The sequence below is a fragment of the Gobio gobio genome, assembly GCF_949357685.1.
Source record: "Gobio gobio genome assembly, chromosome: 1".
Classification (NCBI taxonomy): Eukaryota; Metazoa; Chordata; class Actinopteri; order Cypriniformes; family Gobionidae; genus Gobio; species Gobio gobio.
In genome coordinates this window covers 54,419,267-54,445,519 of record NC_137097.1, presented here as the reverse complement: position 1 = coordinate 54,445,519, position 26,253 = coordinate 54,419,267, and the positions used below count along the sequence as shown (strand labels likewise).

General features: G+C 44.4%; 1 protein-coding gene and 1 gene segment (V, D, J or C); both read left to right on the top strand.

Moving 5' to 3' along the window:
* Positions 1-26,253, top strand: part of ighd (immunoglobulin heavy constant delta) — a 784,237-nt gene that overhangs the window by 433,470 nt on the left and 324,514 nt on the right. The window contains exons 1-2 of one of the 47 annotated variants that reach the window (XM_079830389.1): positions 19,643-19,749; positions 19,839-20,166. The exons of the other annotated variants lie outside the window; for them this stretch is intronic. The gene's annotated coding sequence lies outside the window, so the exon portion shown is untranslated. Of the gene's footprint in view, positions 1-19,642; positions 19,750-19,838; positions 20,167-26,253 lie in introns of those variants that run through there. 47 annotated transcript variants of the gene reach the window in all.
* LOC307134541 (immunoglobulin gamma-1 heavy chain-like) overlaps positions 1-26,253 on the top strand; it is a 194,639-nt gene that overhangs the window by 14,152 nt on the left and 154,234 nt on the right.

Sequence of the window (26,253 nt, the reverse complement as noted above, 5' to 3'; positions counted from 1 at the left end):
GGTATAGACAGTGACATAGCCTATAGGATAGATATAGTGACACATTCATATAGGCTAAGTTAGATAGTGATAGATAGCACAGCATAAGTTAAAGATATAGAACTATGTAGATTCATAGGTGATATATTGTTGCGTTCACTACGTCGCGGGTGTTCAGCAGAAATGTAACGCAGGATAATAGGTGGGAGGTTCACTTACCTGATTGAAGCACGGACCAGTCAAAAGTTGAAACGTGGACCAGTAAAATCCCAAACTGGTGTGTTGAATCCAGTAATGAATGAGCGTGGGCTATAAGCGGGAGCGAGTATTAGTTTTGGCATGATGTATCGTCAGGAGAGATGCGCCACCGGTAAGCTGCTGTTTCTACCTATTTAGCTGCGGTTTAAGTTTGTTGTCTGTTTGCTCTGCCGCTGTATATGTGCGCTATTTGTATGCTTGATAACTGTTACTTTGGTCACGCTGATAAAACCTTGTGTGCGGTCTGATGTTAATCAGTCCCTCCAGAAAAACGCGATTATGCGATCGCGTGATTTAATGCATAATCAGCCAAAGTCCGCATATTAATGCGTGGGCTGCATTTTTTCAAATACGCCACACTTTCGCTGCATAAATTGCCTATTTCCGCGTGCAAAATATGCGGGGCTATCATGATTTCATAATCCCCGCATTTTCGTTGCAAAAAAAGTCATATATATTAGCAGAAAGTTGAAAATTTTTCGTAAACTTCACACAAGAGCCGCCATTTCCGCCTATTGCCATGGGAACGTTTTGAAGTGACGTGATTACCCGACGCGAACGTCATCGAAAAGCTTCAAACCCCGTGGAGAAACCTTAGATACCGGTGAAACCATGATGAAGCACAAACTCCCATTGGCCAACAAAAATAACAGCAAAAGAGCAAAGCAGTTTCCCTGTGTGCTGACTGATTTCAAAACACAGCATCATGAAGCTTTGAAGCGTTATGAATCAATGAGTCGATTCAGCGGTTTGAAGCGTTATGAATCAATGAGTTGATTCAGCGGTTTGAAGCGTTATGAATCAATGAGTCGATTCAGCGGGTTGGATCGCCAAAGTCATGTATTTCAGCAGTTTGACACGCGATCCGAATCATGAATCGACTCGATGATTCATAGCATCATGATGCTGTGTTTTGAAATCAGTCATCACTATACAGGGAGTGCAGAAGTATTAGGCACGTTGATTTTCTGATCATATTTTTTTTCCAGGCACATTTGACCAATTCCAAACCACAGTAATCCTAATAACTACCATTGATTTAGTATTTAATAATGTATACGTGATATATAATTGTTCATGAAGGCTGGAAATGAAAATCACCTTATATTCAGGTGTGCAGAATTATTAGGCATGTTTTCTTTTACAGATAAATTGAGCCAAAAAAGAGATTTAACTCAGACTGAAAAGTCAAAAAGTATTAAATGCCCATGAAAAGGATGCAATACTAATGCAATACTAGACATTGCAGTTAAGGCGTGACCATTGGACAGTGAAACGCTCGTTGGGTCAGCAGGATCTGACAAAAACAGGTGGTGAAGAAAAGACACCTGTTAACTGCAAAAGAATTAAGAATTAAGGTGAAGAATTAAGGGTGAAACCATCAGGAACCCTTTAGTCTCCAGCGCCACCATTTTCCAAAGCTGCAACCTACCTTGAGTCTCCAGAAGTGCAAGGTGTCAGGATCTCAGAGACTTCAGTTAGGTAAAGAATCCTAAAAAATTACCCCCACTAGATAAGAATCACAAGCTGAAGTGTTGTAAAATACATGAAGAAGGTTTCTTTATAGGCTTTATGGACAGATAGGTTGAGAGTGACTCTTGAAGGACCAGCACCACATCCTCTAGTACCACTGTTTGAAGAATTCATCTTCCAGAATCTGGCAGTTCGTTTTGGGAGTTCATTTTTAGTCCATCTCTGCAAAACGGACTTCAGGATGGACTAAAATGAACTCCCAAAACGTACTGCCAGATTCTGGAAGATGAATTCTTCAAACAGTGGTACTAGAGGATGTGGTGCTGGTCCTTCAAGAGTCACTCTCAACCAGGGGTGTAGCACAAAATCCTGGGCCCTATGCATAGGCAGTCCTGATGGGCCCCCATGTTCCATGTTAAAATATATTCCAGACATTTCAAAGGGCCCTCTCCCTAGACGGGGCCCTGGGTAGTCAGGTCCACTTTTCCCCCCACTTCCACGCCCATGCTCTCAACCTATCTGTCCATAAAGCCTATAAAAAAACCTTCTTCATGTATTTTACAACACTTCAGCTTATGATTCTTATCTAGTGGGGGTCATTTTTTAGGATTCTTTACCTAACTGAAGTCTCTGAGATCCTGACACCTTGCACTTCTGGAGACTCCAGGTAGGTTGCAGCTTTGGAAAATGGTGGCGCTGGAGACTAAAGGGTTCCTGATGGTTTCACCCTTAATTCTTCACCTTAATTCTTAATTCTTTTGCAGTTAACAGGTGTCTTTTCTTCACCACCTGTTTTTGTCAGATCCTGCTGACCCAACGAGCATTTCACTGTCCAATGGTCATGCCTTAACTGCAATGTCTAGTATTGCATTAGTATTGCATCCTTCTCATGGGCATTTAATACTTTTTGACTTTTCAGTCTGAGTTAAATCTCTTTTTTGGCTCAATTTATCTGTAAAAGAAAACATGCCTAATAATTCTGCACACCTGAATATAAGGTGATTTTCATTTCCAGCCTTCATGAACAATGATATATCACTTATACATTATTAAATACTAAATCAATAGTAGTTATTAGGATTACTGTGGTTTGGAATTGGTCAAATGTGCCTGGAAAAAAAATATGATCAGAAAATCAACATGCCTAATAATTCTGCACTCCCTGTATAAGTCGTTATTTAGTTTTTTTTGCACACAATAACTATTATCGTCGCTTCATAAAGTTATTGTAGAACCACTGTAGTGAGATGGACTTTGTAACGACGTCTTTAGTAGGCTACCTTTTATGGGTCTTGAGAGTGTACATTGTGCCAATGGAGGCCTTTCTGAGCCATCGGATTTCAACTAAAATATCTTAATTTGTGTCCAACAACATAAAGGGAAGTCATTAATGACAGAATTTTCATTTTTAGGTGAACTAACCCTTTAAGAGATTGCACTTTGTGCATTGGAAGCTCTCAAATGTCTGTTTTGTATAGCGACATCTGTAAAACAGGAAGTTATTTATTAATTTTTTCAGAAGTTGTAGCATATTCCTTTTGTAAAGCTACAGAACTTGATTGACTAAATGTTTTGTAAATTTGAGCCATTATTAAGGTCTTCAATAAAACAAGATGAGAACTTAAATATTCCAGCACTTTCTATGATGTAGTGCTTTTTTTCTCTTTCTCATCAAACCACAGTTTTTGCAAGTTCCCGCAATTTTATCGCATAAAATTGCATAAATATCCCGCATTTTTCATCGCATTTTTTAAGAAAACGTGCCGCATAATCAAGGTTCCCTTTCGTTCAGTCACTACGACGTAACGTTAGTGACTAACGAATGGTGGTTTCGCTTAGAAGCCTATCAACTTCGAGTTTTGAGAAAACGCCCAATGGCGTGCCAATGCCATGGGCATGCGGAATTTGCATACGTAACTCCGCCTCACTGCGTGAGTATATAAGGAAGTACGAGGCATTATCGCATCATGTTCTGCTTTCGGAGCCAAGAGTACCTACCTCTTCACTCCTACAGCCTTCTGAGACTCTGTCAGCTTCTTCGAGACGAGCAGCTTTCCAGTCGGTGTTGGTGTGACGGCACGTTCCAGTGATCGCATACTTCCTGCCTGCTGATCTGCGCAGTGGTCCGTTTGACAGCTGGTGTGTGTTTCCCTGGGCGCTTCGGCATCGACTGCAAGGCTTTCCTCTCACAAAAAGAGCTTGCGCGTGGCACATCTTTTTCAAGACGGCTAGCCCGTGCACTTCCGGGTGCGATCGATTTTCCGCTGCTCTCTATGGACGCATTCACTGCTCGAGCGTGTTTGGGCTTCAGCACGTTCGGGCAGTGTTTGCGGATGTGTCACGTTTCCATTGCGGGGGCGTGACCATCGCGATGTCGCGGTCGAGACTCAATGATCTCCGTGAGGAGAGAGAGTCCCCTCTGCCACACCCCAATCTACCGTCCCCGAGTGAGATGGTATTTTGGCTGGTGGCCAGGGTAACCTGAGGGCGGTGCTGTGGTATTAAGAACCCCGACGTTCATTCCTCGGGCCACGCCCCCCTCTTATACATCGCTTCCGTGAGTGTTGGATTGAATCTACGGCCCGTCTCTGACGCCCCGTTCGTTCAGTTCACGCTCCGGATAGCAGTGAGATGTCGATCGCCGCATCCCAAGGTGGGCTGGAGTCCTTTGGGGATGACGATTAGGTTGTGCTCCGCCTCCGGGTGTGTTAGCGCTGCCTGATCTGACCTAAAGTTGACAGCCATGTTATCTCTGGCAGCCGCGAGTCTCGCGCTGGTGTGGAACTCCGCCCAGTCGCGGGTGCTCGTGGTTGCGCGATTGGTTTTTGGGGGCGGCACCCGACAGCTGTTGGGCCCCGCCCCCAATGCCTTTCGCTCCCGGGGTGCATGAGGAGATCACGCGGTCCCGGAAGTCCCTGTGCTTCCCGTGACCGTTTGGTGGCCTCCTCCGCCTTCTCTGCCCTTGATGGGGCCGCGGCCTAGTTTACACTGGGGCCCCCTCCCCCCCACTGTTGAACTCTCTGTTGCGCACTACGGTGTCCACAGAGGGCTTTGACGTGGCGTGGTGTGGCTGTCCTAAGCACCCCCCCCAAAGCCTGTGGGCTCGTCTACTTCGGTGGCGTGGTCCCGCAGAGCTACGGGCAGGCCGCCGCCCCTTTGCACATGCACAAGGGTGGAGCCGACCCAGGGCTCTTCATTGAGCTGCGTGCCGCAACTGACCCCGCCCCCGGGCGGTGAAGGTGGCCACACGCTCCCTGGGTCGGGCGATGTCCACAGCTGTGGTCCGGGAGAACACTGGGCCTTACCTGGTGATGTGGAGGACGTTGAGCGGGCCCGCCTCCTCAACTCACCCATATCCCAGGCTGGCCTCTTCGGCGGCGCGGCTGAGAACTGCGCCCAACAGTTCTCGGCCGCCCGAGAGCAGACTGAGGCTGTAACACGTACTGCCCCGGCGGCCAGCTGCTGCACCAGCCGCCGGCCCAGTCGCCTCAGTCCGCTCGCCGCCGAGGGCGCCCTCCCTCTTCCCGCCCGGCCCCAGCAGCAGCCTTCACCTGGGCCGCGCCGTGGAGGTGGTTGAGGATGTCGCCCAGTCCGCTCCCCAGACTGGTTAAACGCCAGGATGGAGGTGGACAACTCAGAGATGGGTTCCAGTTCTTCCCAGGGGATGGTAGCAGGGCCTCTCCTTCCCCCGGTGGAGGGCCGGGGGAAAATCCTTCCGCTGCTGGCCCCCTCGGCTACGCGATTCAGTTCGCGCAGGCTCCTCCCCGTTACAGGGGAGTCCGCTATACCGTGACCGGGGCCCATGCCCCCGTCATGCGTGCGGAGATTGCCACTCTACTGGCGAAGGGTGCGATCGAGCCTGTCCCTCCAGCCGAAATGAGGTCGGGGTTCTACAGCCCCTACTTCATTGTACCCAAGAAAACCGGTGGATTACAACCAATCCTGGACCTTCGCATCTTGAACCGATCCCTTCACCGGCTTCCGTTCAGGATGTTGACTGCGAAACGCCTTTTCGAATGCGTTCGTCCGTACGATTGGTTTGCAGCGATCGACCTGAAGGACGCCTACTTCCATGTCTCCATCCTTCCTCGACACAGACCGTTCCTAAGGTTTGCTTTCGAGGGGCGGGCATACCAGTACGCGGTTCTCCCATTCGGGTTATCTCTGTCCCCTCGCGTCTTCACGAAGATCACCGAGGCAGCCCTTGCGCCCCTTCGGCAGCACGGGGTCCGCATCCTGAACTACCTCGACGACTGGCTCATACTAGGCCACTCTCGAGAGCAGGTTTGCGGACACAGAGATCTGGTTCTCCACCACTTAGCCCGTCTGGGCCTTTGGGTCAACTGGGAGAAGAGCAAACTTTGCCCTGTGCAGAGGATCTCTTTTCTCGGTATGGAGATCGACTCGGTCGCCATGTACGCGCAGCTTTCGAGCAAGCGCGCGCAGTCTCTGCTGACTTGCCTCCGACAAATATTCTGAAAACTATTTCAGAGGCTCCTGGGGCATATGGCATCTGCAGCCGCGGTAATGCCGCTCGGATTGCTTCATATAAGACCGCTTCAGCACTGGCTTCGCGATCGAGTCCCGAGATGGGCATGGCAGTCTGGCACGCTCCGGGTCCAAGTGACTCGGGCCTGCTTACAGACGCTCACCCCGTGGTCGAACCTCAGTTTTCTACGGGCCGGTGTGCCCTTAGAACGAGTTTCCAGGCATGTTGTCGTATCGACGGATGCCTCTGCCACGGGCTGGGGTAACATGTGCAATGGACAAGCAGCCGCGGGCTCCTGGACAGGACCCCAGCGCCTCCTGCATGTCAATTCCCTCGAGTTGCTGGCAGTACGGTTCGCCCTGCACCGCTTCTGAGCGCTGCTGAAGGGTCAACATGTGCTTGTCCGGACAGACAACACGGCCGTAGTAGCGTACATCAACCACCAGGGCGGTCTACGCTCCCGCCGTATGTCTCAACTCGCCCGCCATCTCATCCTATGGAGTCAGAAGCGCCTGAGGTCCCTTCGTGCTGTCCATATTCCGGGAGTCCTGAACCACGCAGCCGACGAGCTCTCGCGGTTTCAGCCTCTCCCGGGAGAATGGAGACTCCATCCCCGGACGGTTCAGCTGATGTGGGAACAGTTTGGCGACGCACAGGTAGATCTGTTTGCCTCCCACGACTCTTCCCACTGCAGCCTGTATTATTCCCTGACCGAGGGCACGCTCGGCACGGATGCACTGGCGCACAGCTGGCCGCGGGGCCTACGCAATATGCGTTCCCCCCAGTGAGCCTACTCGCACAGCTCATGTGCAAGATCAGGGTGGGCAAGGAGCAGGTCCTTTTGGTCGCCCCGTACTGGCACGGCCGGACCTGGTTCCCCGAACTCATACTCCTTGCGACAGCCCCTCCCTGGCCTATTCCTCTGAGACCGGACCTCCTTACTCAGAGACGGGGCACCCTTTGGCACCCGCGTCCCGACCTCTGGAGCCTCCACGTGTGGCTCCTAGACGGGACGCGGCAGGTTTGAGTGGCCTACCACCTACGGTGGTCGCCACCATCACTTCCGCTAGGGCAGAGTCCACTCGGCATGCCTATGCGTTGAAGTGGAACCTCTTCGTCACCTGGTGCTCTTCCCGCCAAGAAGACCCCTGGAAATGCCCGATCGGGTCCGTGCTTGAGTTTCTCCAAGAGGGGCTGGAGCGAAGGCTGTCTCCCTCCACCCTCAAAGTATATGTGGCCGCAATATCTGCCCACCACGATCTCTTGGAGAACAAGAAGGTAAGTCAGCACGACCTGGTCATCAGGTTTCTGAGGGGAGCCAGGAGACTGAATCCTCCTCGCTCTCCTCTCGTACCCTCTTGGGACCTCGCAGTAGTGTTAACTGCTCTGCAGAGACCTCCCTTTGAGCCTTTGCGGTCGGTTGATATTAAGTTTCTGTCTATGAAGACGGCTCTGCTGACCGCATTGGCCTCAGTCAAGAGGGTCGGGGACCTGCAGGCATTTTCGGTTGACGAAGCGTGCCTGGAATTCGGGCCGGCTAACTCTCATGTGATCCTGAGACCCCGGCTTGGATATGTGCCCAAGGTTCCCACCACTCCGTTTAAGGACCAGGTGGTGAACCTGCAAGCGCTGCCTTTGGAGGAGGCAGACCCAGCCTTGGCATTGCTCTGTCCAGTACGGGCCCTCCGCGCCTACGTAGACATGACGCAGTGTTTCAGGACCTCAGACCAGCTCTTTGTCTGTTATGGTGGAGAGCGGAAGGGAAGTGCTCTCTCAAAGCAAAGGCTGTCTCACTGGATAGTGGACACCATTGCTTTGGCTTACCAGCAGCAAGGCCGACCATGTCCCCTTGGTGTGAAGGCACACTTCACCGGAGTGTGGCCTCCTCTTGGGCTCTAGCGCATGGCGCCTCGCTAGCAGACATCTGCAGAGCTGCAGGCTGGGCGACACCCAACACATTCGCCAGATTCTACAATCTCCGAGTGGAGCCAGTGTCCGACTATGTACTCGCCCCCCCGAGGGGCCGGTGATGGGCCAGGCTCAGGTGTCTTCGCTTGCTCGCCACTCCACTCCACGGACTGGATACGTGCAATATTTTCCTCAGGTGAGCTCCCCGGGAGCCCTGAGCTCCTCCAGCACTGTCGACGCCGACATCAGTTCAGTCTGCCCTTTCGAGCCCAGACCCTCATGTCCGGCCAGGTGCCCCATGTGCATGGTTCCCTCCGGCGACCCCCACATGTGTATTTCACCGTAAGTCTCCGCAGTGAGCGGGTTTCTTCCCTTGGCGTGTCCCCGCCACCCCTAGGGTTAAAAATCCACCTTCGTCTGGTACCCTAGAGATCTTCCATATGCAACCCTCAGCGGGTCATATGTGTCTCTTAAGTCCTCCCCACGGGTAGGCATTTTTGGCATTCCCTCACTGGGATATGCTTCCCAGTGTACCTTGGTATTCCTGTGTTAAGTGGGAGTCCTTCGTCCGTACTAGTCTTACGACAGGGTACTCACACTTACCCCCCGAGGGGCCGGTGATGCAGGGTGCTGGAAGCCGGCTTACGCAGGGTGCTGGAAGACAGCTGAGTGGCGGGATTATATTGGGACCCCCATTCGTTAGTCACTAACGTTACGTCGTAGTGACTGAACGAAAGGGAACGTCTCGGTTACGGATGTAACCCTCGTTCCCTGAGGAGGGAACGGAGACGTAACGTCCCCTTGCCACATCAGCTGTGCTACCTGGAACGCAGGAGTTCAGTCTTGGCTCCTCAAGCAGGTAACATAATGCGATATTGCCTCGTACTTCCTTATATACTCACGCAGTGAGGCGGAGTTACGTATGCAAATTCCGCATGCCCATGGCATTGGCACGCCATTGGGCGTTTTCTCAAAACTCGAAGTTGATAGGCTTCTAAGCGAAACCCCCATTCGTTAGTCACTAACGTTACGTCTCCGTTCCCTCCTCAGGGAACGAGGGTTACATCCGTAACCGAGACGATTTTTGCCCGCAACAATCACAAAAAAAAGCTGCATTTTTCTGGAAGGACTGGTTAATGTTATCGGCTCGATAGTATCCGTGGCTATAAAAAAGCAAATGTTTGAAATTGGGGCGTTTCACTGTCACACAAGTTACTTCCTGTTTGCGGTGCTGGATGGGTAATGTAGTTAATCACTATGCTCAGTGATGCCACTTAAACTACACTCACTTCTTTTCACTTTAAGCCAATATACTGAGAACACTTTGGGCTATTGGTTTAATGTGTAACATTGACATCGATGTATACTTAGTGTGTGTGAAATTGTTGCATTTCTGTGTTTAGATGCATGTGCTTTAGTCATTCAGTTTAAACACTAAGTATATTATGAGATTTATAATATTAAATACTGACTATATTGAAATTTATATTTTATTTATATTTGTATATATTATATTATGTAATGTCTATTTATATTCAGATTTTATGGTATATTATGTATGTGCCTATTAATATTGTTGTTTACTATAGCCTTTCTATTTCTACATGTTTATAACCTGCTATTTGTGGACTAATCAACTGTTTATGGAAAATAAATCAGAGTAAATAAAAACCACATTGAGTCATAACAACGTGTCCTCTCCTGACGCCCTGTTCGGTGGGTATATTCTTAAAGAACCAAACATATATAGATAGATATATTAATAGAATAGATACAATTAATATATTAATATATTAATATATTATATAATATATTAATATTAATATATAGTGTATATAAAATGTTCCCAGCATCAGGAAGTTATCTTTGTTATTGTCCATTACAAGAGATTTCGTACATCTGTGGTGTGGGAGCATTTCCATTTGGAAACGCCAAATAAAGTGAGATGTGTGTATTGTGAAAGGCAGCTAGCCTTGATGCACCATTTGAGGAGCACTCATCCTGGCATTTTGGAGGGTGCAGAGGACAACAAGTGTCCCATGTGAGAGGATTTTTTCAAAGGCTGGAGAAACGATATGAAAAAAAAAGAAGTCAGCTAACTACTTCAACAGCAGAGCAAATAATATTTTTGAATAAAAATGTTATGTAACAAATGTGACACATTGTGGCTTTATTTATTTTATTAATGTTCATTTTTCATGACCACAAAAAAAATATATAGTTATTCACAATGAGGAGGCTACAGGTTACAAAACCAAGATCATGTAGTTGTCAGACAGTTATTTTTTTATTTTTTACATGGATCATTGTCAAGGTATTTCAGATCAACACATGCAAGTCGGCTGTCATTGAGTCTGTCTTATGCACTTCCATCACTGTCTGGTTTGGTTCAGCTACCAAATCTGACATCAAGAGACTACAACGCACAATCCGGACTGCAGGAAGGATTATTGGTGCCCCCCTGCCAATCCTCCAGGACCTGTACTCTCCCAGAGTGAGGAAGAGAGCAGGGAAAATCATCACAAACTCCGCTCACCCTAGACACCTCCTGTTTGAACTGTTACCATCAGGACGGCGATTCCGATCTGGCCACTAGAACTAGAAGATCTAGGCACAGGAACAGTTTCTTCCCACACGCCATTTCCCTCTTGAACAGTTAAATATTCATACTACTCAAATAAATATGTTCATAATCTGTAAATGTTTATTCTGACTAAACGTAACTGTGACCTTATATTTTTTATACGATTTTTCATATTTTTATTCTTAGAATTTGTATTACTATGTTCTTGTTGTGTTTGTATTGTACACTCACCTCAAGGATTATTAGGAACACCTGTTCAATTTCTCATTAATGCAATTATCTAATCAACCAATCACATGGCAGTTACTTCAATGCATTTAGGGGTGTGGTCCTGGTCAAGACAATCTCCTGAACTCCAAACTGAATGTCAGAATGGGAAAGAAAGGTGATTTAAGCAATTTTGAGCGTGGCATGGTTGTTGGTGCCAGACGGGCGGGTCTGAGTATTTCACAATCTGCTCAGTTACTGTGATTTTCACGCACAACCATTTCTAGGGTTTACAAAGAATGGTGTGAAAAGGGAAAAACATCCAGTATGCGGCAGTCCTGTGGGCGAAAATGCCTTGTTGATGCTAGAGATCAGAGGAGAATGGGCCGACTGATTTAAGCTGATAGAAGAGCAACTTTGACTGAAATAACCACTCGTTACAACCGAGGTATACAGCAAAGCATTTGTGAAGCCACAACACGCACAACCTTGAGGCGGATGGGCTACAACAGCAGAAGACCCCACCGGGTACCACTCATCTTCACTACAAATAGGAAAAAGAGGCTACAATTTGCACGAGCTCACCAAAATTGGACAGTTGAAGACTGGAAAAAATGTTGCCTGGTCTGATGAGTCTCGATTTCTGTTGAATTTGGCGTAAACAGAATGAGAACATGGATCCATCATGCCTTGTTACCACTGTGCAGGCTGCTGGTGGTGGTGTAATGGTGTGGGGGATGTTTTCTTGGTACACTTTAGGCCCCTTGGTGCCAATTGGGCATCGTTTAAATGCCACGGCCTACTTGAGCATTGTTTCTGACCATGTCCATCCCTTTAGACCACCATGTACCCATCCTCTGATGGCTACTTCCAGCAGGATAATGCACCATGTCACAAAGCTCCAATCATTTCAAATTAGTTTCTTGAACATGACAATGAGTTCACTGTACTAAAATGGCCCCCACAGTCACCAGATCTCAACCCAATAGAGCATCTTTGGGATGTGGTGGAATGGGAGCTTCGTGCCCTGGATGTGCATCCCACAAATCTCCATCAACTGCAAGATGCTATCCTATCAATATGGGCCAACATTTCTAAAGAATGCTTTCAGCACCTTGTTGAATCAATGCCACGTAGAATTAAGGCAGTTCTGAAGGCGAAAGGGGGTCAAACACAGTATTAGTATGGTGTTCCTAATAATCCTTTAGGTGAGTGTATATGTGCACTGGAAGCTTCAGCACCAAGAAAAATTCCTTATGTGTGCAAGCACACTTGGCAATAAAGCTCTTTCTGATTCTGAAGTGACCACTAGATGTCACCATAGAGACGGGTGTCAGATTGATTTGAAGCTTCGAAACAATATGGCACATTTGCTTCAACTTTTTCAGTGCTTCATGAAGCGTCAGTCTGCCCATCACTAGCCCTGAGCAGGGAAACACGAGGAGTAGGAGACATCGGAGTGATAACATTACTTACTACGGACTTGTGAGCGTCAGTCTGCGATGTCTTTAACTCTGATTGTCGGTCCCTGAGATCGGCCTGTTTCTTCAGGAGGTTATCGATCTGCTTCTCCAGAGCCTCCAGCTCCAACTGTACAGCGTGCAGCTCGAACGTGTCCTCACCTGCACTCAAAGGTAACATTGGACATACATCCGATGCATTCGCCATTAGAACACACAGTAATTTCTTGAGTTTTACGAGTGTAAACAACTCGAGCGATATGTGAGACCACGCTGATGATGCTAGTGGGCTTAGGCTAGTAGCGGATGTTCAGAAATATGGATGTAAGTAGCGATATCAAAGCAATCCGATTGTTTAATATATAGAATACTATCGAGGATATGTTCACCCGCTATAAAATGAGAAAATGTTAGTTTATTGAGTTGATATAAGAAGAAAAATCGAGGATTTGGAGTCAGCGAGGCGGAGCTCCAAATTCAAACCATGCGTTAGGCAGACACACACGATCAGACCATTCCAAGATAACCATCATTATATTGTCACTTATTAAGTATGACACTTAAAGGGATAGTTCACCCAAAAATCTAAATTCTGTCATCATTCACTAACCCTCATGTTGTTCCAAACCTGTATGACTGACTTTCTTCTGAGGGTTAGGGTTAGAAGAATATTTTAAACTTGTTCCCTTTCAAAAGCTACACTCAATGCTGCATAAGCTTATGCAAATGGGAATGTCTTTGACATAACCAGCTGTGAAAATAGTGTGAAAACACGTCAATGAAATTGACCCGGAGGTATTTATAGCCTCGGCCGGTGACGTCATAGGCGCACCTGCTGCACGAGGCTATAAATAGATGAGCTTCCGCTGGAGCAAACCAGGTCTTTTTGTTTTCAGACCAACTCTGTGTTATGGTGTGTTACAAAGTCTCTGAAAAAAAAAAATAAAATTCTCTCTCTCTTTCAAGACTCAACTCGAGATATTTGTTAGGAGTTAGTTTTCAACATGGCAGTGTGCAGATTTCTCTCTCTTTCTCATCTCTGTTACAAAGAAACATATGTGGAAAGAGTTCTAGTTAAATCTGATCAGTTGGAAACAAGTCAGCAGAGTAAAACGCTGTATATCCATGTTCTCTTTCAAATAACAGAACTGGATGCACACGTTTATTGCTGTGTGTGTTTGGGGAAGAGTATGCGGTCGCTGCATTGAGTCAGACGAGTGCGAGCATTGCAAGCCTTTACAGTTAGAATGCTTTATGCTCGTCTGGGCTACTTTCAGTCCGCACCAGTTTTCGGAGCTCTCGAATGGGTTTGTTGACGAGCAAGAGACGGGTCCGTCCCTTTCGCTTGCTCGCTCAACAAATGCATGTTTCCCCGCGTGATCCCGAAGCGCGCTCCGGCGTTTCTTCGGCTCGCGCGGGGAATGATGATGAATCTCTGGGTCCGCGGACCTCGAGCAGCCGCCTGCGATCGTTCCTCACATGATAGTGAATCCATACGAGGAATTTATCGAGGTGGTTGTTCGCGCGGTGGCCAGGGCAGTCTGGTACCGTGAATGAGAGATCCCCGAACGCAGTGAGCTTGAGGTTTCTGTAGAGAAAAAAAAAAAAAAAATTTACTTCACGTGTTTTTGTACCCTTGACGTCGACATTTTCGACTATCATGGGTGCGAAATCGCGTGGATATGTGAGAATACCCCAGGTGGGAAACGCTCACGAGCTATCTCTCGCCTGGGTCTGCATTTTCATTAAAGAGACAAACCTCCCCATAAAGCCATGTAGAAAATAAACGTCGGCTGTCATGGGCAAAGCTTATATATATGAATTATATATTGTATATTATTTTATATGGAATATATATATATAATATATTATTTTATATGGAATATATATTGTATATGATTTATATAAGAATAATAAATATAAAGGGACAGGCTGGTGCTGCGCTGCACACTATGGCTGTCTTGCAAGCATATCAGGCTGACCTTCTGAAGGATTTGAGTGGTTCATTTGGTGACTCAGTTAACTCTGTAGTGGCCAGATTTAAAGGAGTGGAAAAAACATGAAGTGTTCACTCAGTTTCTTCCTCAATGCACTCAAGGGGAGGGGCTATCAGCCACAAAACCTCTCTTCAGTCCTTCAAGATTTAAGGGGGTAATAAGCAGATTGTGGCGAGTCGCGCTCTCCCTCGTAAAGACTGGAGACCGGCTCGTCATCCTCAACAACCTCCCAGGGCAGACTTCGTCAATATAAGAAGTCCGGTGGTCTGGTGCCCAGTCTGCCCCCACGGGACAGGGCGTGTCAAACATTTGCTCGCCCCACCCCGTTATCCTCAAAACTACTCCATCCCCGCCGCCTCTGGTGATTCGGGGGGGCAGTGGTTTCCAGTGAAATGTTAGACGTTCAGTGTTTAAATCCTGCTATCATCCAGGACATAGAACGTCTAACATCCCCTCAACAGGAAGTGTTAAAATTGTCACTCTCAGAGTCTCAGGCAGCGTGTGAACTTCTGCCAGGCGTTTCTGCATGGGTGTTAAGCACAGTAAAAATTAGTAAACTAATTTATTTGTCATCCTCCTTGTTTGAACGGCGTGGTCTCCACTTCCGTGAAGGCGGAGTTGGCGTTTGTACTGTCACAAGTGACAGCAGTTACTTCCTGGTCCCCAGTAGGGTGGGGTGTCTAATCTCAGATCTTCGAGTCTTAAACCGTGAAGCAGTTAAAGTACTCAAGGTCAAGATGTTACAGTGAAGGCGGTCGTGTCGCATATTCAACATTGTGATTGGATTCGGCACGATTGATCCGAAGGACGCATGTATTCGCATATAAAGTCTGCCACAACACAGGAAGTTCCTGAGGTTCGCTCTTGGGGGCAAAAGCTTACCAATTTCGGGTCTTCCATTTGGCTAGCCTTGTAACCGCACATAAACAAAATGTATGGATGTATTACCGGCTCCATTGGGATTCCGGGGCATTCAAATTTTGAATTACAAAGGCGATTGCTAAAATTAGCACAATCACATGAGATGGTGCTTCAACACAGTGTGTTGGCTCATCTAGTTTCTCTAGGGTTGAGACTCAACACCAAGAAAAGTGTTCTTTCTCCTGCCCAGAGAACGACTTATCTAGGGTTTGTTCGGTTTTTGGTCACAAGGTGGGCACAATGGTTTCCCGCTTGAATCAAGACCATTCAGTATTCCCTGAGCAAAGTCAGGCTAGACCAAGATCTTACTGATCATCAGCACCAGAGTGTTAGGTCTAATGGCATCAGCATCCACGGGTTTCCCTTTGGGGTTGTTGCACATAAGACCGTTTCAGTTGTGGCTCAAAGCCAGAGGACTTAGGGCCAATCCTCAGGCAAATAAAGTGGCGCGCCATGTGGCTTCGTACACTAACTATGTGGTTCAGACCCCGGTTTTTGCCTTGGGTCCCACTCTAGGCGTACCTTGTCGTCGCAAGTTGCTAACGACGGACGCTTCCCTGACGGGCTGGGGTGCGGCCTTAAGTGGTCGTCCAGCCCAACGGGAATGGGAGGGTCATCAACTCAGTTGGCACATCAACTGCCTCGAGTTGACGGCTGTATTTCTGGCCCTGAAATACTTTCTCCCCCAATTGAGGGGCTGTCATGTCCTAGTGCGGGTGGACAGTACAGCTAAATATCTTGTATATAATCACCAGTACAGAGCTGACCACAGGGAGTGGACCTCTTCGCCTCTTCTCAGACAGCGCAATGTCCCTGCTTCTCTCTGTCACCCAGCCCCGCTGGGTCTGGATGTGATGGTTCATACATGGCCCAAAATGTGTCTGTATGCCCTCCTTCCAGTCGCTCTGCTCCTGGGAGTTCTAGCCGGGGTTCGCCAACAAGGGTCTTGCTTCTTATCAATAGCGCTGCGTTGGTCGAACAGGGTTTGGTTCTCGGAGATAGTGTCTCTCCTCAACGGCTCGCCTTGGGCGATTCCGGCGAGGAGGGACCTTCTGTCTCAGGCAGAGGGCACGATATTCCATTCCAGGCCCGACCTGTGGAACCTTCATGTTTGGCCCCTGAAGGGCACCAACTGAGGGACACGGGGCTTTCGCCTGCAGTTATTGAGACCATTCTAAGTGCTAGAGCTTCCTCCACTCGGAAGTTTATGCTAATAAATGGGGTGTCTTTGAAAGGTGGTGTACGACACAATGTAGATTCAGTCAACTGCCAGGTAACTTCAGTTCTGGATTTTCTGCAAGAAAAGTTGTCATCAGGCACCTGCCCCTCCACTCTCAGGGTTCATGTGGCCGCTCTTTCGGTTTGCCACGCCTTGGTGGATGGGGTGCCGCTCGGGTGTCCTCTACTCGCTCGCTTCATTCGTGGGGTAGGCGGTTGAGGCCACCTGTTAGAACCAAGATCCCTTCATGGGACTTAGCTTTAGTCTTCGAGGGTCTGGTTGAGACCCCCTTTGAAACATTAGCTTGCCCCTCCACTCTCAGGGTTTATGTGGCCGCTCTTTTGGCTTGCCACGCCCTGGTGGATGGGGTGCCGCTTGGGAGGCATCTTCTGCCTGCTCACTTTGTTGTGCCAGGCAGTTGTGGCCTCCATTAAGAGCCAAGATCCCTTCATGGGACTTAGTTTTAGCCCTCGAGGGTCTGGTTGAGACCCCCTTTGAACCTCTAGAATCAGCGTATGACGAACTTCTGACTCTAAAGATGGTTTTTCTTATGGCTATAACTTCTCTGAAGAATTGGGGACATGCAGGCTCTGTCAATATCGCCATCCTGCTTAGACTTTGCCCCAGGTTTGGTGAAAGTGATTTTGCATCCCCGCCCTGACTACCTGCCTAAGGTTCCTTTGTCGACTGTACATCCTGTCACTCTTGAAACCTTCTGCCCTCTGCCGTTCACAACGCCGGATCAGGAGAAACTTCATAGACTGTGTCCAGTCCATGCTCTTCAGGCCTACGTCCACCGCACTAGCCAGTGGCGTAAGTCAGAGCAACTGTTTGTTTGCCATGGGGGCCGTAACAGAGGTTCTGCCACCATCAAACAATGTCACATTGGGTCAGGGATGCTACTGCTCTTGCCTATGAGGTGCGCGGTCAAGCTTCGCCTATAGGATTAAGGGCTCACTCCACCAGGGGAGTCGCCTCTTCTACTGCGTTAGCAAGGGGTGCTCCCTTACAAAGTGTTTGTGATGCGGCAGGTTGGTCCTCTCCGCACACATTCTTAAGACTTTATAGCTTGGATGCTCATGCCACTCTGGGCTCTCATGTCCTTGAGTCGACATCACAGGCTAATGCCTGAGGCTTCTTGCGTTCTTGTGCACACCTACACAACCGTAAGGGGTCCAGGCACCATCAAGCACGGCGGCGTGGGTATTCTCGTTCCCATTTGCATAAGCTTATGCAGCATTGAGTGTAGCTTTTGAAAGGGAACACTTGGGGTTACTTGACTGTAACCCTGTTCCCTGATAAAGCGGAACGAGATGCTGCATTGCTAGGCCGTGCTGATGATGCTTCAGGACTGGTCTTCAAACAAAGAAGATCTGGTTTGCTCCAGCGGAAGCTCATCTATTTATAGCCTCGTGCAGCAGGTGCGCCTATGACGTCACCGGCCGAGGCTATAAATACCTCCGGGTCAATTTCATTGACGTGTTTTCACACTATTTTCACAGCTGGTTATGTCAAAGACATTCCCATTTGCATAAGCTAATGCAGCATCTCGTTCCGCTTTATCAGGGAACAGGGTTACAGTCAAGTAACCCCAAGTGTTTTCTTTGTATGAAAAAAAAAGACATTGTTAAATAATATTAATTTTGTGTTTCATACAGTATTGGAACAACATCAAATCAAAGAGTAAAAATATTTTTGTGGGAACTATCTCTATAATGATGAATAATGAGCTTTTATTAGTGTATTTAAGCTTTAAGCCAATACAAATTACATTTAAGCCATTAATACAAGCCATGAAACTAGATGGATGTAAACTGTATCACGACTCATGTATTGTCAATCCCATTGTTGCCTGCGTTTTTCTTAGCTCTCTGATCTCTTTGTAAATCCCTGAAAGTGAGTCTATGCAAACCAAAGATGCAAACACACTTTATGAAAACATTATAGGTCACAGAAGCTGAAGCTACAAAATCATATCCTGATTTAACTCGGTTAATAATATGCAAATGTTCACCATCCACATGATTGAATAAGAGAGTCAGTTTCATTGAGAGGATCAGTCCACTATCACTAGGACAAAAGCTGAGTGGATGTCTGATTCTGAAATCAACCATGAGTCAATTTCTACTCATTTTATGTGCCTTTGTGCCATGTGAGTGGATTCATTGTCACATCAGAAAAGTCAATATTTCAAATTTACAGAGGAAATGTAACTGGAAGTATGTCTGACTCTCACAGTATGTTGTTGTCTTTTACAGATGTTTCTGGCATCACACTGACCTCGTCTCCTGCACAGATTAAAGCTCCTGGTCAATCAGTCAGGTTGTCCTGTCATATCTCTGGATATGCCCTGCTTGGATCAGGCAACCTCCTGGAAAAGCCTTGAAGTGGATTGGGATCATATGGGGCGGTGGATCAATAGACTCTGGAAATTCCTTCAAGAGTCGCTTCACTATTTCCAGAGACACAGACCAGAATGAGCTGTACTTAGACATCAGCAGCCTGCAGACTGAGGACACAGCTGTGTATTACTGTGCAAAGACAGACAGAGTGGTTCAGCTCAAATTGAGAAACTGACAAAAACAGACCTGCAGGTCAACACACTCAATACCTGCTTCATGCTCATGATCATATTACCCCACACACAAACTAAGTGGACTTAATGTAATGACATTTAACATTATTATTTTGAGTCAGTGAAAATAAATACTATTTGTTGTTATGTTTTGGTTAAACAATAAATAGAATAAAAAATAAAACGTATTAATATAATTTATATTATTAATAGAAACTGTGTATAAAAGAGTATTGTAGAAATGTATCACAATGTATTTAATATAGTCTACTATAGCAGCAGAGCTCCACAAGAGGGAGTCTCTTTAAAAATGAAATGTGGGCTTTTTCTGAAGAGTTAACACAATTATCAAACAATTATATAATTATCACATAAATTCTGATAAACAATCAAAAAACAGCATACTGACTTTAAATTACATAGCAAAACACAGCAAACTGAGCAATATACAATTCTAGATTTAGTAACTCCTCCTACTTTCATTAAAAATAATCATAATAAAGGCCAGAGAAAGCAGACTATGCAAATGTGATAATTTACCTTATATAAGACACAAATCCAGCTCACTGTTCACTGTCGAGAGAAAGTAAATGAGCAGCATAGCCTATATCAAACTTTTTGACAATGGAGTCAAGGAGCCTTTGGCATTTCATCTTTATGTTGATTGTATCTCAACAAGGTAAATTTGACATTTGTGTTATTCTAGCAAACAGCACTTTGATTGATAGAAGCTCACTGTTAATATGATTTATGTCTTTTATTCCACAGGTATCAGTGGTGATGAAATCCGATTAGATCAGTCACCTGCTGTGATAAAGAGACCTGGAGAAACAGTGAAGATCTCCTGTAAAATATCTGGTTTTACAATGACAGACTACTTGATGCACTGGATCAGACAGAAACCAGGGAAAGCTCTGGAGTGGATTGGGAGAGTAAACACTGGCGAGAGTTCTAGCTCTGATTATCTTGTTTATGCAGACTCTCTGCAAAACCACTTCACATTGAGCGAGGACGTGTCTCAAAGTACACAGTATCTTGAAGCCAAGAGTCTGAGAGAAGAGGACGCTGCTGTTTATTACTGTGCTCGAGGGTCACAGTGACTCCATCTGTTGAAGCAGCTCTACAATAACAAGAGAAATAGAAAGACCTTTTATTTATCTTTGGTTTTGAATTCAGATAATTTCTTGTTTGTATCTGAAATCCACTCTACATTTGCATTAATATTGGAAGAGTTTACTGTTGATGGAGATTGCCGTTTTTGATCTTTACTCCCATTTATATTTACTTGTTTCTAACTCTAATTATTTTTCTTTCATCCAACTTATCATTTCTAGAATTTGATACAATATTGTCTCTGTAACAAGTGAATAATTAATTCAAATGTACAGTACTTTTGCTTGAATTGCTGTAGTGATGATCAAAAATAAGCAAAGCACTACATTTTTCAACTAAACATCGAAATAAATCTAAATAATAAACTAAATTAACCATTTAAACTAAATTACTGATCAAATTATTGATCTAAAGCCCACACTGTCACTGTATGATAATTGAAATGAACTGATTACATCAGCGTTTTTTCCAGAATGGCTAAACAGCTGAATAAAATTATGCTGCATTATTTTCCTGTTTAACACTGTAAAACTGCTTTGAAACAATCTACATTGTTAAAAGCGCTATATAAATAAAGTTGACTTGACTTGACTTGACAAAGCCACACATAATTGATAAGGTGTTTCCTGGTCTGTGACCATCAAGAAAACTGCAGTGTTTACTGAGCTTTGATGACTGCTGACCCGAAAAACAAGTTGTCTATTAAACAGAACAGCTGAACATCAGTTCACAAATAAAATATACATGACATATGAAATTTGTTACTGCGTTCTTATGGTTCTTTTTGGATAAACTTGCTTGAAGAGAAATATACTAAATTTAAATAAACAGAATAATAAAAATGTAATTGTTTTCTTGATTAATGTTTCTTTAACATGAAAATTATACATTAAGTGCAACTGAAACATGAATTTACATAATGAAATTAAATAGTGAGGAACTTTGCCTCCTCATTTCAGAACAACACTGCACGCCACTGACCAAACCATCATCTTTACTTCATAGCACATCTGCTCATGGTGCTGACTTACCGCTATTTCTGTTATGATTACCCTGAATAACAACCAGAAACGTTGCAATTATAGTTACAATATCACATTACCATTAAATGAGAAAATACAATTCAGTCATTCAGTCCCAAGGGCCTGCTATAATTTGAATTGAGTCAGTACTTGTGTTCAGTTGCAGTGCAGCTAAATGTCTTCTTATTCTTTTTATTTGAAAGTTTTGGGCTGATAATGGAAATTCTTCTGGATTATTATGGTCATCTCATTGTTTTGTTTCATTAATTATTAATTGGGTTCATGAGTTTTATATGTGATGTTTTTCAGCTGTTAGTGGTCAGTCTTTGACCTCTGCAAACTCTGTGGTGAAAAAAACTGGATAATCTCTCTGTCCTGCACTGTGTCTGGAATCTCAATTGCCAGTGCTCAATTTAATATTGCATCACACCAATATGAAATAAGCATGCACATTATAAAAGGTATGCAGGATAAAAAAAAAAAATATGTTCAAACCTTTCTAAAAACACTGGCACAAATGGGAAGAAAAAAATTTGAAGCATTTATTTCCCCCTCATGTCATTTGAAAATACTGACCAAATAAATAAATAAAAAACAGACAATTACAAAAAGATTATTGGGGAAAATGTACTGAAGGGTCGATTCACAATCTGTTCGGTCATACTACAAATTTGGCTAGTTAGTTTAGTCACTAAATCATTTTGCAACTTTCTTTTTTTACACTTATTTTTTTCATGCCATATTCACCATGCAAAATAAACTTCCCCTCCCTCTTATGACTGGCATAATAGACTTATTTATCTCTGTGTTTCATGTTCAAGTAATCATGAGTAATCCTGTTCTGTAAATGTTTTGTATTGTCGACACTGGCAGCTTCATACAGTGAGGTTTCTTTTTCTTTTGTTATGGACACTCAATGCAAATATAATAATACTAATAATAATAATGGTAACACTTTACAATAAGGTTGTATTAGTTATTACATGTTGATAAAGTGTGCAACAGAATTTTTACCTTTAGAGTAAGATGGTGAGTTAGAAATGCTCATCCTTAGTGTGTGTCAACTGCTAAACTAATGTAAATATGTACAATAAGATAACCTTACAAGACAGTAAAGCTACAGGCATTGTTCATGGCTAGTTCATATTAACTAATGCATAATGTTAACTAACATTGCACTGTTAACGTGAATATATGCATTAATAAATGTGTGAGTTAAGATTCATGCTGAACAGAGGTGTTGTTCATGGTTAGTTCATGTTAACTAATGCATTAACTAATGTTAACTAATACAACCTTATTGTAAAGTGTTATCATAATGGGATATAAGAGTAGCACAAGGTTTAAGACACATCAACATCAGTACAAAATCAATGGAGGGTATCAGCCATGTTTGTGCTGCATGTGGTTAAAAGTATCCTGAAAATAAAGTGTTACCAAAATGTATTTTAAGCATCAACAAAATAACACCACATAGGCAATGAAAGAAATGACTATAGCTAAGTAAATGTGGAGTGCACACACTCGACTCAAGACAGAAATAAAGTAGTCAGGTTAATACAGCAATATTTAATATTATTTAAGATTTAAATAAAAAGTTATTATTGATGTTAACACATTTTTAGGTTACCTGAAAAAGCATTTATTACAATGTTGGTCACATTATCATAATATATATTACATAATTATGTATACAGTATATAATTTATATGATCTTTTATGTATAAATGTACATAAATATAGTTTGATCATCCTCATCTGAAAAACAAAGTCAAATCCGCAAAGCAGATTTTTATAAAACAATTTTTAGTTTTTAAGACCCTCCCTTATTCAAATGAAGTTTGAAATTTACAGTCTGTTCTCCGGGTAATAAATGCTTGGGTTTTTAAAAACTTCTTCACACAGCACATCAGAAACATAATTTGTGCATGAAACTGCATAGATGAAGATGAATCTGAGTTATTTTACTCTCTTTGTACTGGTTTCATGTAAGTTTAAATCTGCTTACCAATCTCATTAAGAAACTTTCTGAATATGGATATTTAAATCCAATGCTTTTTTAATTATGTGTACATTCTTTCTTAGTCCCAGATGCACATGGCCAATCACTGACCTCTTCTGGCTCTGAGGTGAAGAAACCCGGAGAATCAGTCACACTGTCTTGTGTGGTTTCTGGACTCTCCCTTAGCTGGCTGCACTGGATCCGTCAGAAACCAGGGAGAGGACTGGAGTGGATCGGTCGTATTGACAGTGGCACTGGCACTATTTTTGCTCAGTCTCTACAAGGCCAATTCTCCATCACAAAAGACACCAGTAAAAACATGGTGTACTTGGAGATAAAAAGCCTGAAGACTGAAGACACAGCTGTTTATTACTGTGCCACAGTCACAGTTACACAAAAGGCTGCAGTGCCAATCAAAAACAGAAGTGCAGTCACACATGACAAGAACATTTTAACATCCCTGCATAGGAATTAAAGAGTTGTTCTCTTTGGTGATTCTCTTAAGCTTCATTGGCCACTTTCATTTTCTAAGTTTTGTTACAATAGGATACACATTTTAACAAATATTCAAACTAAATCACATGAAGAACATCCAAATATAATTCATATTCTAATGAGTTATGGAAGGAGCATGTTGATGTTGAGCATGGAAATATGAAGTCAAATTTTCCTAAAATAGCCTATATTGCAAGTAATTTACTGCAAGCGTAAAAATGAAGTCATTTTTTTTTTAACTGTGATGTTTGTCTAACTGAAAGTTTTCATTTGAGTGACGCATGACTTTATAGTACCAAAATATTATTAGAAAATTTCAGTGATCTACAGTGGTGGCCAAAATTTTTAGAACACTTATTAGGCATATTTAAGAGGTTTAAGTTGTTTTTGTTCATTACATTACACATAAAATGGATGAAATATCTAAAGTCAGAGATAAGAATCTGCTGGAATATTGAAAATAATGAACTGGCCCCCTCAAAGTCCGGACCTCAACCCCATCGAGCACATTTGGGGTGAGTTGGAGACAGATCTATTGTACATTCAAAGGCACGCCTTTTGCTTCAGTTGCAGAAGGCATGGGATAACATAGTGTTGAAGTTCTCAGAGGAAATATTTTGACACTATATGCCAGTGAGATGTGCTGCTGTAATTGCTGCAAAATGTGAACATGCCAAGCAACCATCTGCATGTTGCATGAACATTATGAAATTAAATAATGCTTTGGAGGCAAAAAAAGTCAATATTTTCTGATCTGTCAGGTGTTGTATGTGCAGTAGTTTGTCTTTCTCTTTATATCTGAGTCACTATAGATGGCACTTCAAGTAGGCCTATGTAATTTTTTCCTCATCTCACTCCATTTATTGACACAAAAATACCTCCACTTCTCCCATTCTGCATCAAATTAAAGACCTCAAGAGATAATAGGTTCAGAATCAGATGTGCCTGAAAATTGAAGACATGCTGTCATCCAACAAAAACAAACTATAAAAATGAATCAAAGCAAAATAGGTAGCAAGCTGGGAAATCATAAACCCTAAAACATCAGCAACATTATTTAATATAATATTGTTTGCTCAAGACAACTCAGTAAAATTGTTAACATTTGTGGGAATATTGTTGGTCTAATATGTTTGTATGAAGATATGCTATTTCTTATGTGTTACTCCAAAAAATACTGCTGATCTCTAGATCTCTCTTACAATTCTAAACAGTTTTGTTGTTTTTTTTTTTGTTTTGTTTTTTTGTCACCCTTACGCTATATGTCGGAGCTCTGTCTTCGCAGCTGCTCCGATACCCTAAAACCTCTAAAACAAACCTCTTAATATGCAAACTATTTTGTAGGGTGGATCACCCCCACTCCCAGAGGATTGTTTTATAAACTGAATGACAAACCTTCCGCAATTTAAATCATCTGCAGTGCAAAACTTTTTTGTGTGTGTGTATTTACTGGCAGGTGTGACAATGGAAATGCTACAGTATGTAGTTCTGCTGATGATTGTTTTATGTAAGAAACTCCCATTTGTTCTGAATCATTACTGTCATCTCATACTTTAAATCATCTAACATTAATTTCTCTGTTCCCTTTCGAGGGAACTCCCACTGCATCGGTAACGACGAATTTGGGGACACTCCCTAAGCAACAGCGCGTCTGAAGTATGAATGAAATCAGGCCAATCCTGATTGGTGTTGCGTCATGACGTAACTATGACGGCGTACCCGGAAGGTACATATAGGGCAGCCCAGGCATAGTAATGGCAGTTATCGCTCTTCAGCATAGCGCTCTGTGTGAAATCTGTCTGTCTATTTATTGTTGTTTGTCAAAAAGTGAAAGTGTGTGTGAAATGGCGACTGGAAAGTGAGAGAGTTTAAGCAGTGTGTGCATCCGTGTCCCCGTTACATGTCGGTCTCGGATGCACACCTGCTGTGTGTGCAGTGTCTGGGTGTTCAGCATACTCGGGCGGCTCTCGAGGGAGCCGCTTACGAGCGTTATGAAAGCTGACACTCAGGCTGCTCCGCTCTCGGCTGGCCGTGTTCAGTGAGACCAGCCAGCCTCGTGAGCCCTGTGGATCGGTCCCGCATCCGCCGAGGCGGTGCGGCGAGGCCGGTCATGGGGCTCACGGATGGACTGTCAGCGGGACTTGGGACTGCTGCGGCATCTTCCCAGTCTTTGTCTGACAGTTCAGATGTTCTCCTTCCCCGTGTGGAAGCCCGCGCTGCGGCTTCTTCCCCCGGGGCGGAGGACCCGATGCTTCAGCGGTCTGATTCTGAGGAATTAGACGCACTCAGCATCGAGGCAGTCAAAGTCATGAAGCACTCCTTATATATGCAATTAAAGTGAACACACGCGATCGGTGTGCATGAGATCACCGTATTGTTTGAAACTGTTTGGCTTTTTTTTTTCTCGAGAGATGAAAGCCAATTGTATTATGACGGCTTGAACCACGTTGCTGAGGCAACGCGGGGTTTATGAGTCCATATAATACAAATAAACAGTTCGTCTGATGATTACGGCCACATTTAATTCTGAGGAATTAAATAAAATATAATC